The 17,176-nt window shown below is 49.1% G+C and overlaps 1 protein-coding gene across 4 annotated transcripts in view; it reads left to right on the top strand.

The window, feature by feature from the left end:
• Positions 1–11,249: 11,249 nt before the first annotated feature.
• The window catches only part of LOC141277802 (putative protein FAM90A10), a 112,617-nt gene continuing 106,690 nt past the window's right edge, over positions 11,250–17,176 (top strand). For all 4 annotated transcript variants that reach the window (XM_073799887.1, XM_073799884.1, XM_073799885.1 and 1 more), the window contains exon 1: positions 11,250–11,510. The gene's annotated coding sequence lies outside the window, so the exon portion shown is untranslated. The remainder of the gene's footprint in view (positions 11,511–17,176) is intronic.

The raw sequence follows: 17,176 nt of genomic DNA, 5'->3' as shown, positions 1-17,176 counted from the left end.
CACAGGCTAAGGCACAGGGACACTGGCTGACCGGCGTGTGCCCGTGCTGACCGCACACAGGCACTGCACCAGGGCCTGTGCAGTGTGGGTTCACCTGCCCACAGAGAGGCCAGGCCTCTGCTCCTGGCTCCAGGAGGTCACCTTGGAGTGTCCGTGCTACGTGGGCCTCGCTCCAGGCTGGTCTGTGCTGACGCGTGATACGTGGTGGGGCTTCCTGAGTACCACCCCCCCGGAGGCTGGAGTTGAAGGTCCGCCATACCGTGTCCCCCACATTGACGAGATGGACCCCAGTGAAAACCTGTACCCCAGGGCTCAGGTGCACTTCCATGGGCAGCCACACCTCATGGACCCCCAACTCTACTCCTGATCTCTGCCCTCAGCTGATTGTATCTGCATCCTTTTACCATAACAAACTCTGACACTGAGTATAGAGTTTCAGTGAGTCCTGGGAGACTACAAAAAAAAAAAACCTGGGGTGGTCTCAGGGCCCCCAACCCCTCAATCGGGGTCAAAAGTGGGGCTGGTCTCCAGGCCCTGGAATCTGCAGGGCGCCTCTACCAGGGGAGGTGTAGGAGACCCCAGGTTATAGTTAAGCTGAGTCCAGGGCCCTCCTGCATATAGGGCATCCTAGCCCTGTGGATCAGGAAAGGACCAGTTCCCTCCACTCCTCAGCCCAGTCTCTGGATTTGTGAAATGACCTGGGACACCCAGTGCTGGAGATGCCCCAACTCTGTGGCTTCCTGAGCCTCCAGGGACACACAGGACAACCACACTGTACTCTCACACAATGTTAAAACGCTTTCCCAGGGCAGGCCTGTAGGTGAGAAACACCATCCCAAGGCTGGGGCAGGGCCGAGGGGTGGCGGGTGCCAGCCAGGTGCCAAGTCTCTAATGAGCTTCCCTGGGGGGACGGGGACGGGGGTAACTGTCATGGTTCTGCCCTTCGTCGCTGGGGAAAGAGACACCCTAGAGACCCTCGAGGGAAGGAGGGGGCATGAAGGGTCATGAGGTGACTGGAGCAGGGTCCCTCCCACCCATTCATCCTTACTGCGTGCTGTGGCCCATCTCAGCTGTGAGCACACAAGCCACAAGCATGTGCTGAGTCCTGTGAGCCTCCCAGCAAGTCCCCGAAGGTGAGGGTGGCCCTGCAGACCCCACCCCTTCCCTCCCCGTCTAGTAGGTGGGAAGAAGCACTTCTTGCCATTCCAGGAGCGGTTCTTGAGCTGTTCTGGGAGGGGTTCTGGGGTTTTGCAGGCTGAGCCCCTGTTGCTAAGTCCCCGCTTCCCCACAAGAGCCTCCAGAACAAGCTGTTTGCCCTGTTGCCTGAATGCCGCCCCCCCACCTCCAACATCCTTAGGAAGGAATCAGGGGTTTCTGTAGCAGCATCTGCAGGCAGCTCTGCATCTGGATACATTTTCCTTGTAAACACTGAGAACCTTCCCTGACACAAGCCCCCTGCTGACTGCCTCCACATGCAGACCACAGGCCCCAGTGCAGGTGTCAGACCGACTGCCCATCTCAGCCTCCTCCTCTTGTTGTCAGAGCTGCTCCAGGCCCTGCTCAAGACCCATGAACCTACCTTTAATAGGGCTGTCCTCCACCCCCCACCTTCAGCAGGAGTTAACAGAAGTCTTTAAGTTAAAGGGTCCAGAGATAAGAAAGGAAGCTGCAAACAAAAAAATCAGATGGAACCAGCTGGGACCAAGATGGCTATGAATCTGACCTCCAACAGACCCTGAGTCTCATTATATGTTGAATTTACCATATCAGCATGTTATGTGACACATCTACCCGTGGCCATGACTGGACATGAAGGACCAAAAAAGGGTAAAAAGGAAGTGATACCCCGCTCCCTTGGAAAAAGCCCTGCCCCTTCCCCGGTGGACAAACACATATGCCTCCCATCATTAGCCTCCCTTCTCCTCCCTTTGTCTTTACTCTTTAAAATTAAACCACTCTCTCCAGGTGGGCGAGAAGCTGATCTGTGAACTTAGCTCCCACTTCTCCATTCTTTGGCCACTGAATAAAGCCTGTGCTGTGTCGGTGGCAGCTTTGGTTTTGTTATTCACCTACTTGAACCCGAATGGAAAAAGGAAATCTTCCCCATCCAGGCAGAGAGCCTCAGCCAGGCTAGGGCCCGAGCAGGGTCCATACAACTTAACTTGGTAGCAATCTGTAAGGAGACAGTGGTCTCTGCCTGTGGGGTGGGTGGAGGGAACACCTACAGCCACAGCACCGGCTCCGTGGACAGCACGGCCCCTCGTGGGCCTGGACCGTGTGCTCTTGTCCCTCCACGCCTGATACCACCTGACAGTTTGACGCGGTGACACTGGCTGCCGGGCATCCAGTCAGGAGGGACCCAGAGGCAGCACCTGGTGCCAGATCAGATGTGCCTTCTTACAGGCAGTGAACATAGTAAATATTAGGACTTTGCTTTGTGTCTAGAAAACAAACCAAGTGGCTAGAAGGTGATCTGTGCTATGGACTTGAAACCCCGTGCAAGGTGAGAGCTCCTACTGGACACAGGCTTGGAAGCTTCCGCACAGTTGATGACCACACCAGAGCTTCCTGCCCGACCCCTCCAGGCCTCCCTGGTGCACAGAACTGGACCTGCACTCCTCAGGCTCCCCAACCCAGAGCCTGAAAGACCAATGCTGGCAGGGCCTGGGGCTGAGAGTGGTCATTCCACCAATGCTGCTCAGCTCCTCCCCCCCAGTGACCAGGAGAGGGAAGCCCAGTGGAGTCTGAGGTCCGGCTCAGGCAAAGCTCAACGTGCCCCCTCCTTGGGACCCCCGGCCCCGCCCTGCTTACTCAGGCCCACCGTCTGCCCCTCCCAGTGCCTGTGTCCCACTGACCCACATTCCTGGTGTGGACATCCACGTACACAAGAAGCTACCCCATGTCCTCTTTCCACATGGGATGCCCCCATCCCTGCTTCTCCCTAATGATGGCCTGGATTTCAAATGTTCTGGTCAAGAAGAGGGCTGAGGAGGAGGCTGGGATGTCCCGTCTGCCTCCTGGGGGCCCAGACACAGGGCTCAGGGGTTGCTGGGCCTTGAGGTCCGGATGCTTCCAGGTGTGGGATGAACCTGCCACTGCGCACTGGAGCCTGCTCCTTCCGAAATTAAGGAAGCAGGAGGACCCACCAAACTGAGCCCATCCCTGGGCTCTGCTGCAAGTCGGCTCGGATTTGCTCTCCTGATTCTGAAGACAGACCTGTGGGAAACAGGGCCTGCGATTCCCATACTGACGGTGTTCTGTGGAATTTCCACTAGATCCCTTTCTACCCTGTTCTGAGAAAATTACTAGCCAATCCATGCTACCATCACCCCACAAGCGGACTGGGAAGCTGAGGCTCTGAGAAGCCAAGTAACCCAGCCAGAAGCACAGATGTGCGGCCACAGAGTGGGGTCTGCACCCACCGCCCGCCCAGGGTGACTGCCCACTCCCAGCAGGTTCCATGTCCATTACCTTCATCCCCCTCCGGGGACCAGCTCACAGAGCCTCCTCTTACGGGGATTCACTTACCTTCTTTTAACTGGATCCGTCTTACTATCCTATTTTTGGGATCATCCGGAAGGCTTGAAGCAGGTTCAGTGTCACGTCACCAGAGTACCTTTCCTGAATCACACTCACCACCTGTTCACCCACTCCCAGCTCAGACCCAGAAAGGCCCCCTTGGGCCCCAAGTCCCATGGCTCTGCCTGGGTTCCCACTCCCTCCTGCCTGGTCCTTCCCTTTCATGTCCCCTGCAGTGTCACCAGGAGCTCCCACCCGCCTGGGACAGGCTGTCTTCTCTGTCCTGGGGAGGCCTCTGTGGTGTCAGGTGGAAGAAACAAGTGGTACCTATGGGGCCTCCCTCATGCAGCACAGTGGCCAGCATCCGCCTACTGACCTCATCACTCTGGATGGGCCCAGGCAGGGATGCAGGGGGCCTGCAGCATCTCCTGGTTCTCAATTTTATCCCAGCACTGCTCACAGGGAAGTCTTTAAGCAACTCTGTGTCGGTTGCACAGAGAGGACTGTTCTGTGGCTTCTCTAACAAATGACCACAAGCTGGGTGGTTTAAAACAGGAATTCATCCTCCCCCAGTCCTGGAGACCAGACATCTGAGATCAAGGTGTCGCAGGACTGAAGTCCCTCCAGAGGCTCCAGAATAGGGTTCTTCCTGCCTTTTCCAGCTTCTGGGAGCTCCAGGCATCCCCAGGCTTGCGGCTGCATCCCTCCCATCTCTGCCTCGGTCTTCACGTGGCTTCTCCTCTGTGTCTGTGTCTCTCCTCTTTTGTCTCTTATAAGGATGCTACCATTGGATTGAGGGTCACCCTGACCCAAGATGACCTCATCTCGAGATCCTTAACTACATCTACAAAGACCCTTTTCCCAGATATGGTCCTGTTCCCGTGTTCTGGGGGGACACATCTTTTGGGCTCACCATTCAACCCATTATCTGTGTATAAAATAACCCTCATTTTTTTTTTTTTTTTTTTTTTTGTGGTTCGTGGGCCTCTCACTGTTGTGGCCTCTCCCGTTGCGGAGCACAGGCTCCGGACGTGCAGGCTCACCGGCCATGGCCCACGGGCCCAGCCGCTCCGCAGCATGTGGGATCTTCCCGGACCGGGGCACGAACCCGTGTCCCCTGCATCGGCAGGCAGACTCTCAACCACTGCGCCACCAGGGAAGCCCAATAACCCTCATTTTAGGAGATTACCAAGGTCCCATATAGACTGGCACAGACAGCAGCCATGTAGGTGGGGGGTCTGGGGAGAATTAGGACCCTGGAATCACCTGGAAATGATCAGGGCCTGGCTTCATCAGAAGGTGAGCTCTTCCACTATGGGACCCATGAAAACAGCCACTCCATCCTGTCTGTTGAAAGGGACACAGTGTTAAGTACAGAAGTGTTTACCTTGCAAAGCTGGCTCTTCCGGGACTTCATCATCAATAGCATCATGAAACCAACAATTACGGGCTTGGAGGAATCACTTTCTGGCACGTGATGACAGCACTGTCTCTTTAGGCTCATCAAGCCTAGAGTAGGAATGTTTGAAGGAGAAGAGTTTGGGAGATTGCGAAGCTTGGTTGTCAAGGAAACCGAGCAGGTTTGTCAAGGTTGTCAAGGAAACTTCTCCCTTAAACTGAAGGTAGGGCTGGGGGAGCTGAACTGCAGGGATCTTTTAAAGGGGCTGCTCTGAAGCACCATCACCTGAGCGCTGGTCTCAACATGAGCTGTGGTTTGAGAAAAGTGTGACGAGATTAAGCCTTACTTGCTGTTATAGTAGGGGAGGGGTTTGTAAAGCACCTTGGCTTTTAGGGCAAAGGTTTGTTACTGGAACAAAATGTCCCCCCAGAAATGGGCTGAAGCTCAAGATGTCTCTGTCCCCTTCATGTGAGAGTCCAGGGCAGGTGGGTGTAGGGGTCCAGGCTCTGTCTACCTTGTTTCTCCTCCCTGTTTCCAGGGAGGGCTCCAACTAGCAGGGTGAGGTGACCACATGGGCACCAAGCCCTCTGTCCAAGGATGCAGGCTGGCCAAGGGCCTCACCACCTCCACTGCTTCCTCTTGGAAACACGAGACACTGTGCCCCAGCTGCAAGATGCAGGGTAGCTGTGAACAGGAAAAAGGGAAATGGATTCTGGAGGGCAGCTGGGCGGCTCTGCTGTGGGGGTCGCTCGGACACCAGCACACAGCCTCTGGGGCCTGCGAATTGTGATTACACATCAGCATGAGCTCTTTGATGTTTTGTGGTTCTGGAAATCCTATAGGAGGTGGTTTACAGCAGGTGAAGCTAATGCTCTCAGTGGAGGTGATGAAGCCAAAGGTCTGCAGTTCAAACAGGTGCTGATGTGGGTGTACATACAGGACAAAACTATCTCACGTGAATGTAGTTCAGGCACGTTTAACGTGAATGCAGTCGTGTTATGCCTAAGGTCTTGTATCTTGTCCATCTCCTCGGGGACCCTGTCCTTAGTTCCTGTAACTCACGTATGGGGGAATGGAGAGTGGGCTCTGTCCAGTTTGAGCCCTGAGTTACCCTGTGTGTGAGTCTGCTCAGGGGCTGCTATTACAAATACCACAGACAGGGCAGCTTAAACAACAGACATCTCCCAGTCCTGGATGCTGTGTGAGATCAAGATGTCTGCAGGCTGGTTTCTCCTGAGGCCTCTCTCCTTGGCGTGTAGACAGCCATCTTCTCTCCGTGTCCTCACACGGTCTCCCCCTGTGCCCGTGTCCTAATCTCTTCTTGTAGGACATCAGTCCTATTGAATTAGGATCCACCCTAGTGACTGCATTTTACTTTGATCACCTCTTTAAAAACTCCATCTCCAAATACAGCCACATTCTGGGGTCCTGGGAGTTAGGGATTCAGCATGTGAATTTTGGGGGACATGACTGAGTCCACACCATCCTGCTTAGGAACTAATATGTGCCTTGGTCCCTCCTTCCCTCAAGTCACACGGAGAACATCTGATGGCTCAGGGAAAGGCCACTTGTGCAGACCTTGTGCCCAGCTGGGGAAGCCTCCTCTGCTCTCTTTGATCAGGCAGCGGGAGTGCCAGCCCCATCCTGAGGTGAGAAGTTCTGGGGTTTTGTGCCGTGTCGCCTGGCCTGCTGAGGTGCTCAGTGGCAGGGGACCCAGGAGCCAGCAGCCTAGTGGGGATGCCGGGACTCTCAGAGCCTTGGCACATGTCTCTCCCACAAGTCACCCCAGCAAAGTGGGGAAACATTTGGGGGATTACAGGTGGGAGAGAATCATGGTCTTGTTTATGCTTCAGAAAGACCAATTCGGGGTGGGATGTGAGGTGCACGGTGAGGGTAGGGAGCTTTGTCAGGGCCTGATGGAGGAACCAGGCACAAGATCGGGCTTGGGCCAGGGCTGTCAGTGTAGAGGGGAATTAGCGTGGGAACTGGCCATAGGCTCTGGAGGAGGAGCTGACAGTCACTGGGGCACAAGGAAGTAGGAGCCTGGGAGGCTCCAGTGTTACTGAACCAAACTTGGGTCCATGTGTCAGAGTGCAGTAAAACCAGTCTACTGGCACCAAGTTGTGGTGAAGAAAAGTGAAGCTTTAATTGTAAAAGTGTCAATACAAGGAGGACAGGTGGCTTGTGCTCTATGACACCAAACTCCCTGAAGGGATTCAGCAAAGCAATTTTAAAGGTCAGGTGAGGGAGGGTGGTCACAGGATATGTGATCAGCTGGTGCCCAATTCTCTGGTTGATGGTGAGGTAACACAGCAGTTAACATTACAAATTATTATGCACCAGTAGCTCTGTGTTGATGATCATCAAGTAGTTAATTTCTTCCATTTGGTGGTGGTTTTAGCATCTGTAAAACAGCTCAGGAAGTGTGCATCAGACACTATTATCTAGGTACTTCAGAGAGGAGCTACAGCAGAGGATATGGGGGGGAGGGTCTGTCCTGGGAAGGCCCCATAGGGTCCTACTCTGTTACACCAGGTGTCTGGGCTCAGCAACCAGGGAAGGTGGGGCTGCCTCCTGGGGTTTGGGGAGCAGCGGGATCACAGTCCTCTGAGGGGCCTGTTAGCCCCCAGGGTGAGATGGGGTTGCAGTGGCTGGACAGATACGTCTGGCCTGGGAGAGGGGTCCAGGCTGAAAATGTCACTGGAATCATGGCAGGGAGGAAGAGGAAATGGCAGATGGGTCACAGCAGACTACAAGCAGGTGACTTGCGGTCCTGTTGGAAGCAACTCAGAGCCAGAAAGGAGTGGCTGTCAGGGGATCAGCTTCATTCTCTTATTGCTTTGCTTATCTGTTAATTCCCACTCCCACAGTGAGGAGTCTGGCTCCCACCATCTGCCATTTACCAATTCATTTTGATAGTGAGGCAGCGGTGAGTGGTGGCGTGAAGCGAGATCTTAGTTCTCTGCCCAGGAATTGAACCTGGGTAGCCTGGATGAAGACCAGGAACCCTAGCCACCACACCCCCTCGCCCTTGCCCCCAGTGAAAATGCATTTCTCATGGAGGCAAAAACTGTAAAAACAGGTACAAATTTTATTATGAGACATAGCACAACAACACATGGGAGAGCACACAGAGAAACAGTTTGTTTAGTTAAGATAGAAGCAAGGCAGAGATACACAGCCGGAGAGAAAGGGTGTGGGCAGCCTCCCTAATGAGGCTGAGCGCAGTAAAGAGGTAATTAAGTCATTTATGTAAGGCAGTTCTTCCAGGTCTTTGTTTACCTTTGGCCAATTATCTGGTTTCTTTTTCCACACCTGCCCTGCCCTAGGACTGTCCTTAACATGCATGCCCAACTTTTTTCCAAGATGGATTACAGCCCAGAGGCCTATGGGACGGCCTTAGCATCACATATTACGGGGTGTTGCCCCCTCCTTTTTGACCCCCAAGGAGCCTTTCTGCGCATGTGCAATGTTTCCCTTTCCCCAAGGGTGGGAAATGTAGGACCTCGATCTTTTAACAGGGTTTAGCCCCTCTCTGTCCCTGCCATAAAAGTGTCCAATGTTCGGTTATCTACCCTATTCCTGTTGTTGTTTCTTTTTAAAATAATTAATTAATTAATTAATTAATTATTTTTGGCTACGTTGGGTCTTCGTTGCTGTGCACGGCAAGTGGGGGCTACTCTTTTTTTCTAGTTGGGGCAAGTGGGGGCTACTCTTCGTTGCAGTGCACTGGCTTCTCATTGCGGTGGCTTCTCTTGTTGTGAAGCATGGGCTCTAGGTGCGTGGGCTTCAGTAGTTGTCGCACATGGGCTCAATAGTTGTGGCTTGCAGGCTCTAGAGCATAGGCTCAGTAGTTGTGGCGCACAGGCTTAGTTGCTCCGCAGCATGTGGGATCTTCCCGGACCAGGGTTCGAACCCATGTCCCCTGCATTGGCAGGCAGATTCTTAACCACCGCACCACCAGGGAAGTCCTCTGTTGTTGTTTCTTATATCAAAGTGCAGATCTCGAAATATAGACAGGAGTCCGATCATAAATATGTAGTCCGGAGCCTGTTTGTTTCTTGTCTCAAGAGATGTAAACCAGGGGCTGGTAATTAATGTCCGGGCTGGAGCCCATCTTCTTCTCACCCCAGGAAGTATGAACAGGAGGCCAGTTGTAAATGTCTAGCCTGGAGCCCATGTGTCTCCTGCCTCAATTTCTCCTTTTCAAATTACATGTACAGTGGTTTCAGAATTGTTAGCTACTACAGCCTGGAAAGAACTTCATAAAATAAAGTCCTCTGTTTATGTATGGTCCATTTTGCCTTTAGTCTACAGATTCCATTCATTTCCAAAGTTAACTTAGGTCAGCACCTTTTACCCCATCCCCTACAGTGAGTTTTTTCAATACATTTCCAACAGTTAGATTCTGTTGCATTATGTATTCCATCCTGTGGCACTCCTACATTCTAAATAACTAAATTTGAATAGACTATGATTTACCCCTTGGGCTATACAAATCTATGGGCTTAGACAAATGCATAGTGACAGGTATCCATCCTAAAGTATCACATGGAATACTTCAAACCCCCCACCCCATGATCTGCTTATCATTTATGTAGCGTAGCTTTGCCTTTCTTAGAATGTCATAAATGGGGTCATACTGTGTGCAGCCTCCTGAGACTGGGTTCTTTCACTTAGCAATATATACTGAAGATTTATCCATGTCTTTCCACAGGTTGTTGGTTCATTCCTTTCTACTGTTGAGTAGTATTCCATTGCATGTGCGTGGGAGGAAAACAATTTTCCCTCTACCCTTCTAGGTTCTTGATTGAGACACCCCACCCCTGTAATAAAAGATAGATTAGCAGGAGAAAAACAGAAGTTTAATAACATGTATACCTGCTGTATACAGGGGAGATACCAAGGAAAACTGAGTCACTCCCTGAAATGACCAAAGCCATCACCTTAAATACCTACTTCAGCTAAAAACAGAAGAATGATGTTGGGGAAGGGGGGAAGCCAGTTATGGCAGGTTATCATGCAAAGCACAGCAAACTAGGGTATGATTGTTTGCAGATTTAAGTCAGGACTTCTCCATTGATAAGAGTTACTTGAGTTTTAATTATCCTTCTATTTCTGGTGCAAAGAGGGACATGACCTTATAAATGGAGATTTCTCTATTGTAAATGTCCTTCTCTACTCAGTTTTCTGAGAGTTTTAAATTTTTGTTTGTTTGTTTTTAGCAGACTGAAATAATCCTTATGCCAGATAGGCATATTTTGGGGTGGCATATTCTACTCGCCTTGACATGGATGTACCCCAATTTGCTTATGCATTCATCTATTGAAGGACATTCTGATTTCTTCAAGTTTTTAGCTGTTTTGAGTAGAGCGGCTGTGCATAATTGCATCTTTGTTTGCATTTGGACATAGATTTTCAAAGCAGTTGCCTAAATACTTGGAGCGTGATTGTTGGATCCCAAGGTGAGACTTGTTTACGTTTGGAAAAAACTGCCAAACTGTCTTAGAAAGTGGCTGTACGTGCATCCCACCAGCAAGGAGGGAGAATTCCTGTTGTTCCTCACCCTCTAGCAGTGGGTATTGTCATATTTTGAATTTGGCAGTCCTAATAGGTGTGCTATCTCATGATTTTAATTTGTAATTCCTTAAAGCTATATAATGTTGAGCATGTTTTTGTATGATTTTTACTGTATATCCTTTTCGGCTGGGTGTCTGTTCAGATCCTTACCCTTTTTTTTTTTTTTTTAATGGGGTTGTTTTACAGGTCTTTGTCTATTTTGAGTCCAAATCCTTTATCAGATACAAGTTTTGCAAATATTTTCCTACCAGTTTGTGGCTTGTCTTTTGATTTTCTGAATAAGGTCTTTCAGAGTAGAAATCTTTAATTTTATAAAGTCCACAATATTACTTCTTTCTTTTGTGGATTGGCTTTCTGTGTGTTAAAACTCAAAACTTACTATCTACAGACCAAACCCAAGGTCATGTAGATTTTCTCTGTTTATATCTGTAATTTCGATAGTTTCGCGTTTTAACTGTCTGTTAATAAATTTCAGTGGCTTTGGTGTCAGCTTTAAAGTTTGTGTCTACATTCACTTCACTCCATACTGTTTCAAGTTAATTGTTCCTTAACTATTTTGGAGAAGTTAGGGGATATTGGCTCTATTTCAGTTTGAATTTCCAGTTTAAGGGATCTAGCAGAACCGCCCTCAGTGGGTGGGATCTCCACTAAACTGTGAGGGCGGCTTGGTCTGCACTTTCCCATTGGCTGGCAGGGAACGCAGAGCCCGCCTCTCTGATCCCCCTTGGGAACGCGTGTTCCGCCCGCGGACCTGGCTTCCGCGGGCAGCTGACGCGAATCTGGTCTTTTCAGGACCCGCGGGGGCTTTGGCTTCTGGAACGCTTGGGGCTGAGTCCATGCTGACAGCGCGGGGGCTTCGGGACAACACAGGGTCGAGTCCACGCTAATGGGAGCCAAGTCTCCTAAGGAGTTGCTGAGGCTTCGGCTTTGGGACGTTGTGGAGTCCAGTTCACGCTGCCGGGAGCCCCGTCTCCTCAGGACCGGCCGGGCGGTGATGCGGCTGACGGAAAAGGTGAGGAAAGTGAGAAGAGGGGGGAAGGTTCCTGTGTGCGGCCGACTCTTGAGGGGTGTCTGTCTTCACAGGACCCAGAACTGGAATGGCTTGTTGTGGAAAGTTGTGGGGTTTTAGTCAGGTTTTAGCCGGTGTTGTTAATTGGCGTGTGTCGTCCATTTTCCCCGGCACCGTTTACTGAGGGAACTGTCCTTTCCCCGGTGTATGTTCTCGGCTCCTTTTTTTGTGAATTAACTGACCACGTACCTGTAGGTTTCTTTCTGGGATCTCTGGCCAGTGTGCCTGTTTCTGTGCCAATTCCACACTTTTTTGGTGCCTTTAGCTTCATAATGTAGATTGAAGTCAGGGAGGGAGATGCCTCCAGCCTGTTTTCCTTTCTCAGCGTCGCTTTGGCTCTTCTGCGTCCTTTGTGGCTCCACACAAATTGTTTTTTGTTTCTGTGAAAAATGTCATTGAAATTTTGGTCGTGACTGCGTGAATGTGTATGTTGCTTTGGGTAGAATGGACATTTTAACAATATTTTCGCCCGTGAGCATGGGATATCTTTCCAGTTTTTGGTGTCCAGTTTCTTTCATCAGTGTCTTACAGTTTTCAGTGTACAGGTCTTTCAAGTCCTTGGTTAAATTTACTGCTAGTTTTTTTTGGGGTGCAATGGTAAATGGAATTGTTTTCTTAATTTCTCTTTCTGATAGTTGATTATTAGTGTATAGAATCACAAATGATCCTGCAGTTTTATTGAACTCATTTTTTAGTTCTGACAGTCTTTTGGGGGTTTTACGTAGAAAACTAGAATTCAGAAATCCTACTGTTCCAGCTATATCCAGGTCATCCACAGCACCCAAGACATAGCGGCTACTAATATAATCTTACCACGGTGCCTCTTAATACCATGGGGACTCCTACAAGGGCGATTAGCATCACCACTTTGGTTGAATTTGGTCTGGGTAAGTCTTGGCCTCTATAGCAATGTTTGATGTCATCTCTGATTTTCTGGCATGTTACTGACATGGTTGTATTGAAAAGTAATTTATTTTCTAGTAAATTTCAAATGTTTAAACTTTAAATAGCAGTACAAAGTTTTCTAGGATGTTCACACCAAACACCCTGGGTTCTCCCAGGGAACCAGCACATAGCCCCCAAATGAGGAATAATTATGGTTTCCACATTACAATCCTATCCACAGGACCACTTCAACTTTCAGCAGCTGGCCCCACCTTTGTGGAAATGTCTTTTTCCATTCTAATCCAGTTTTCTTTTTCTGGAACCATCACTGGGGCTTTCCCTCGTTTTGAAAACCTTCATGAATTTTAAGTGTACGAGATGAGTATGATCTGTGTGACTTTTTATGTATGGCTTCTTTCACTTAGGAGGTTTTCAGTGTTTTTCTATGCCGTTAACATGCATCATTTTTTTTCATTGTGATTTAAAAATATAACATCATTTAAATAATTTTAAGTATACACTTCTATAGCGTTATGGTCATTCACATTGTTGTAAAAATATCCTTACCATCCATCTCCAGAACTTTTTCATTTTCCCCAAGTGAAATTGTAACCATTAAACACATTCCCTTCAACTCCTGGCAACCTTATTCTGCTTTTTGTCTTTGAATTTGACTTATCTGGATATTTCATACTAGTGGACTCAGAATGTCTGTCCTTTTGTGTCTGGCTTGTTTCACTTAGCATAATGACTTCAAGGTTTAACCACATTGTAGCCTGTGTGAGAATTACCTTAGTTTTAAAGTTTGAATTGCATTCCATTGTGTATATACTACATTATGTTTATCCATTCATCTGCTGAAGGACACTCCAGTTGCTTCCACCTCTTGGCTACTGTGAATAATGCTGCTATGAATATGGTGTACAAATACCTGTTCCTGTCCTTGCTTTTAAATATTTTGGGTGTATACCCCAGGGTGGAATTGAGGGATTCTACGTTATTTCTATGTTTAAGTTTTTGAGGAGCCCCCCTACTGTTTTCCACAGCTGCTTGCACCATTTTACTTTATTCCTTTATATGGCAGAATAATGCATCTTATGGATCTACCCTATTTTGCTTATCCATTCACCCATTGGTGGACATTTTAATTGTTTTTACCTTGGGCTATTGTGAATAGTGCTACTATGAATATTGGTGTACAAGTTTTTATTTGAACACCTGCTTTCAATTCTTTGGGTATATATCTAGGAGTGGAGTTGTTGAAACCTATGATAATTACATTTTTATATTTTTGAGAAAATGCCAAAATTTAGCACACATAGATTGCACCATTTTACATTTCCACAAGTAAAGTTTAAGAGTTCCAATTTCTCTACATTGTTGCCAACATTTGTTATTTTTATTTATTTTTAATATAACCATTCTAATGTGTGTGAGAAGTTGTGGTTTTAATTTGCATTTCCATCACGACTACTGATGTTTGACATCTCTTCATGTGCTTGCTGACCATTTGTATGCCTTGTCTGGAGAGCAGGCCATTCAAGTCCTTTGTCCATTTAAAAAATTGGGTTGCTCTTTTGTTGAGTGGTAAAAGTTCTTGATAGATTCTGGATAAAGGCTCTCGTCAGATACAATGTGCCAATATTTTCTTCCATTCTTTGGGCTGTCTTTTACTTTCTGGATAGCCTTTTTTGATGTACAAAGGTTTGTAATTTTGAGGAACTCCAGTTGATCTATTTTTTTCTTTCATTGCTTGAGCTTTAGTTTGAGATATAAGAAACTATTGCTAAATTCAAGGTCATGAATCCCTTGGTTTATTCCAGGGTATATACCCTCGGTATCCACTAGGCTAGGGTTTAGGTCTGGGGTTTAAGTCAGTGTCAGGGTTTAGGGGTCAGGGGTCAGGGTTGGAGACTCAGGGTAGAGGGTCTAGGGGTCTGGGCTTAGGGTGTTAGGGTTAGAGGTTAGATTTCTTTAGGGTTAGGGTTAGGTTTAAGCATAACTGGCCCCCTTTGCTCTTCCCTTCTCCTCTTTGAGGTCTCCGGGATGGACACGATTTGCCCAGGGTCACACATGAGTCAGGGAGTTGAGCTGGACCACTGTTTTTCTATCCCCCAGTCCTGGGCTCTGAGAGAAGAATGAAATGTCTGTACTGTTTCTGAGTGTTTCAAATCAAACTCAATGTTAGTCAAGGGTTGTGGAAGGTGTCAAGTCACTCAGGTTTCTTCCTGCCCTCCCATCTGGGAAAGGTGGTGCTGGCTCCACTCTGCCTGGGCAGCCCCAGGTTCTAGCAGAGCCCAGACAGGAGGGTACTCAATGGATATGTGTGGATTTATGCAGGACTGGGTGTAGCAACCTGCCAGCCCCCAGCCTACTTGAGGGCTGGTGGGACCCTCCTGGGACTGCAGGCATGCTTTGTCCCATCTGAGTGGGCATCAATAGACAATCAAGTCTCAGGCAGGACGGTCCTTGACCTCTGAGCATCCAGGCAGGCATCTGTGGTCCTCTAGCTCAGTCCAGCCTGGGCCCTGTCAAGACCCTATGGACAATTACTGAGCTGACCATGCTGCTGGGCAATGGAACAGCTACCTGGGCAGTGTAGACATTCCTTTTGAGATGTTTCAACTATCAGTGTCCATAGGGTTGAGAAAAGGTCCTCCTCTTCACAGCCTTCACAGTCTCATAGCCTGCCAAGAGAGGTAATAACGCTAAACATTTGAGTGTGTCCCTGACACAACAACCATACAGCAGACCATGGCCCTGCAATCCTTTGTCCCTTCAGTTGTTAGAAATTTTGACATTCATATTCATTAAGAATCAAAGATATGGGAGTAACTGGGCCTCCCAATGGGAGGTTCATACTGAGGCTGCATGGTCTTGAGAGCCATATGCATCCATGTGGCCTCTGGAAAGCCTGCCAATTATGGGTTCCATGGCATGGAATAATTCTTTTTTTTTTTTCCTCCTGGTACGTGGGCCTCTCACTGTTGTGGCCTCTCCCATTGCGGAGCACAGGCTCTGGACATGGCTCACGGGCCCAAGCCACTCCGCGGCATGTGGGATCTTCCCGGACTGGGGCACGAACCTGTGTCCCCTGCATCGCCAGGCGGACTCTCAACCACTGCGCCGCCAGAGAAGCCCAGCATGGAATAATTCTTGAACCTCCCATTACTTCATTGCACAAGAGTTTCCTTACCACCCTAGCATTTGGTTTCTTCCCTTAGTAAAGGAGAGAGAAGAAACTGGAAAATGAGCAGCATTGTTCTTCAGGGTGATTAATATGGCCAGGGAGATGGCATGACTCAAGGGTTCCCACCTCTCAGGGGCAGGAATGAGGTCTGTGTGTCTTCTGAGGGCACATAGGCTATCATGGGCCAAACCCTGAGATGTGAGGACCTGATGCCCAAGGCAGGAGGCTTGAGTTTACCACCACCAACGATCCTGCCTTTTCAGCAAGTGAAAGAACTTCTTGCAGTCTTGAGAGGGCAGTAAGAGCACACTGGATGAGTAGCTGCAGCCCCTGACCCTAAGTGAACCCCTTTTTTCCTTTTGGATAAAGGGTGCTGTGCAGTGAGCTGTCATTGACATAGAATCTGCTGCTTTCTCTCAGCCAGCATCTGTTCTCATGCCCAAGTCTAGTGCCTCAGTTTTCCTTTGGGAATTACATCTCACCTACTTCCAGTCCAAACAGTTACAGAAGGATGACCCCATGTTCCACCCAGCTCGAAGATGGGTTTACAACCCACATCTAGCCAGTCCCATTTTCCATCTTCTCGTTCTGTGATGGGTCAAGGGTGAGAATGTAACCCAAGCCAGGCCAAAGGAATTTAAAACCATGACTTTTCTTGGTACCCAAGAAAAGGAGAAGCTCTTTCTTGGAAAAAGGATGGTGAGTGGTTGTCAGCCTAGAATTGCTGTTGGTCCAAGGACAGTGAGAGACTGTGCCTGTGAATGGGATCACCCAAAGGCACTGAGCAGGACAGAGTTTTGTAAAGGAGCAAGACCACACTGAGATAGTATGGGTCACTGGACCTGCCAGGTCCAAACGCATTCTTAAACTTGCCACTTGCCAGTATTAATTTATTTCTACCCTTACAATAAATACTAATTTATTTTACTTCAGTAAGTGTGTCCAGTCACTGGTGTAAAGTCGTATCTTAACAAACGGCACCGCGAAACCGTGGAGGAAAGCTTCAAGTGAGCTTTATTAGGGAGCGCTCCCGGGCGAGGTTCACTGGTCCGAGGGGCCCGAGAAGTCGCACCCGGGCGAGGGTTGGGCAAGACTTTATAGGGGAAGAAGGGAAAGGGGGTGTGGTGAATCTGGGAGGGCGCAGGGTATTCCTTATTTGGTGGTCTTTTCGGGTATCCTGGGGGACCGTTAGTCCCGCCCCTCGAAAGGCGGGAAGGCTGGGCCGAGTGCAAAGTCCCCAGGTCAGTTTCTGGAACTGGGTGGTCCGGAGAGTTTCGGTCTGATGCAACCGGTGAATCTGATTGTGTTCCCCTGCCTCGGGCCAGTTGGCATTACAACTGGGAATAAGAAAAAGTCCTAGTTGACACATCTGAATCAATAAATTCCTGATCCATCCTCAGGTGTCCTCACTGGGTGGGGCATGGCTGGGGGAGATGAAGATACTGGGTGGGGTCAGATATTTGGGGAGCTGCCAAACAGCTCTGTGCCTGTTCCCTCCCTGTCCTGGGAGAGGGAAACCCTGGAACAGTGATAG

The sequence above is a fragment of the Tursiops truncatus genome, chromosome 2 (genome assembly GCF_011762595.2).
Source record: "Tursiops truncatus isolate mTurTru1 chromosome 2, mTurTru1.mat.Y, whole genome shotgun sequence".
In the NCBI taxonomy this organism is placed as follows: domain Eukaryota; kingdom Metazoa; phylum Chordata; class Mammalia; order Artiodactyla; family Delphinidae; genus Tursiops; species Tursiops truncatus.
This window is presented reverse-complemented; position numbering and strand designations above follow the sequence as displayed.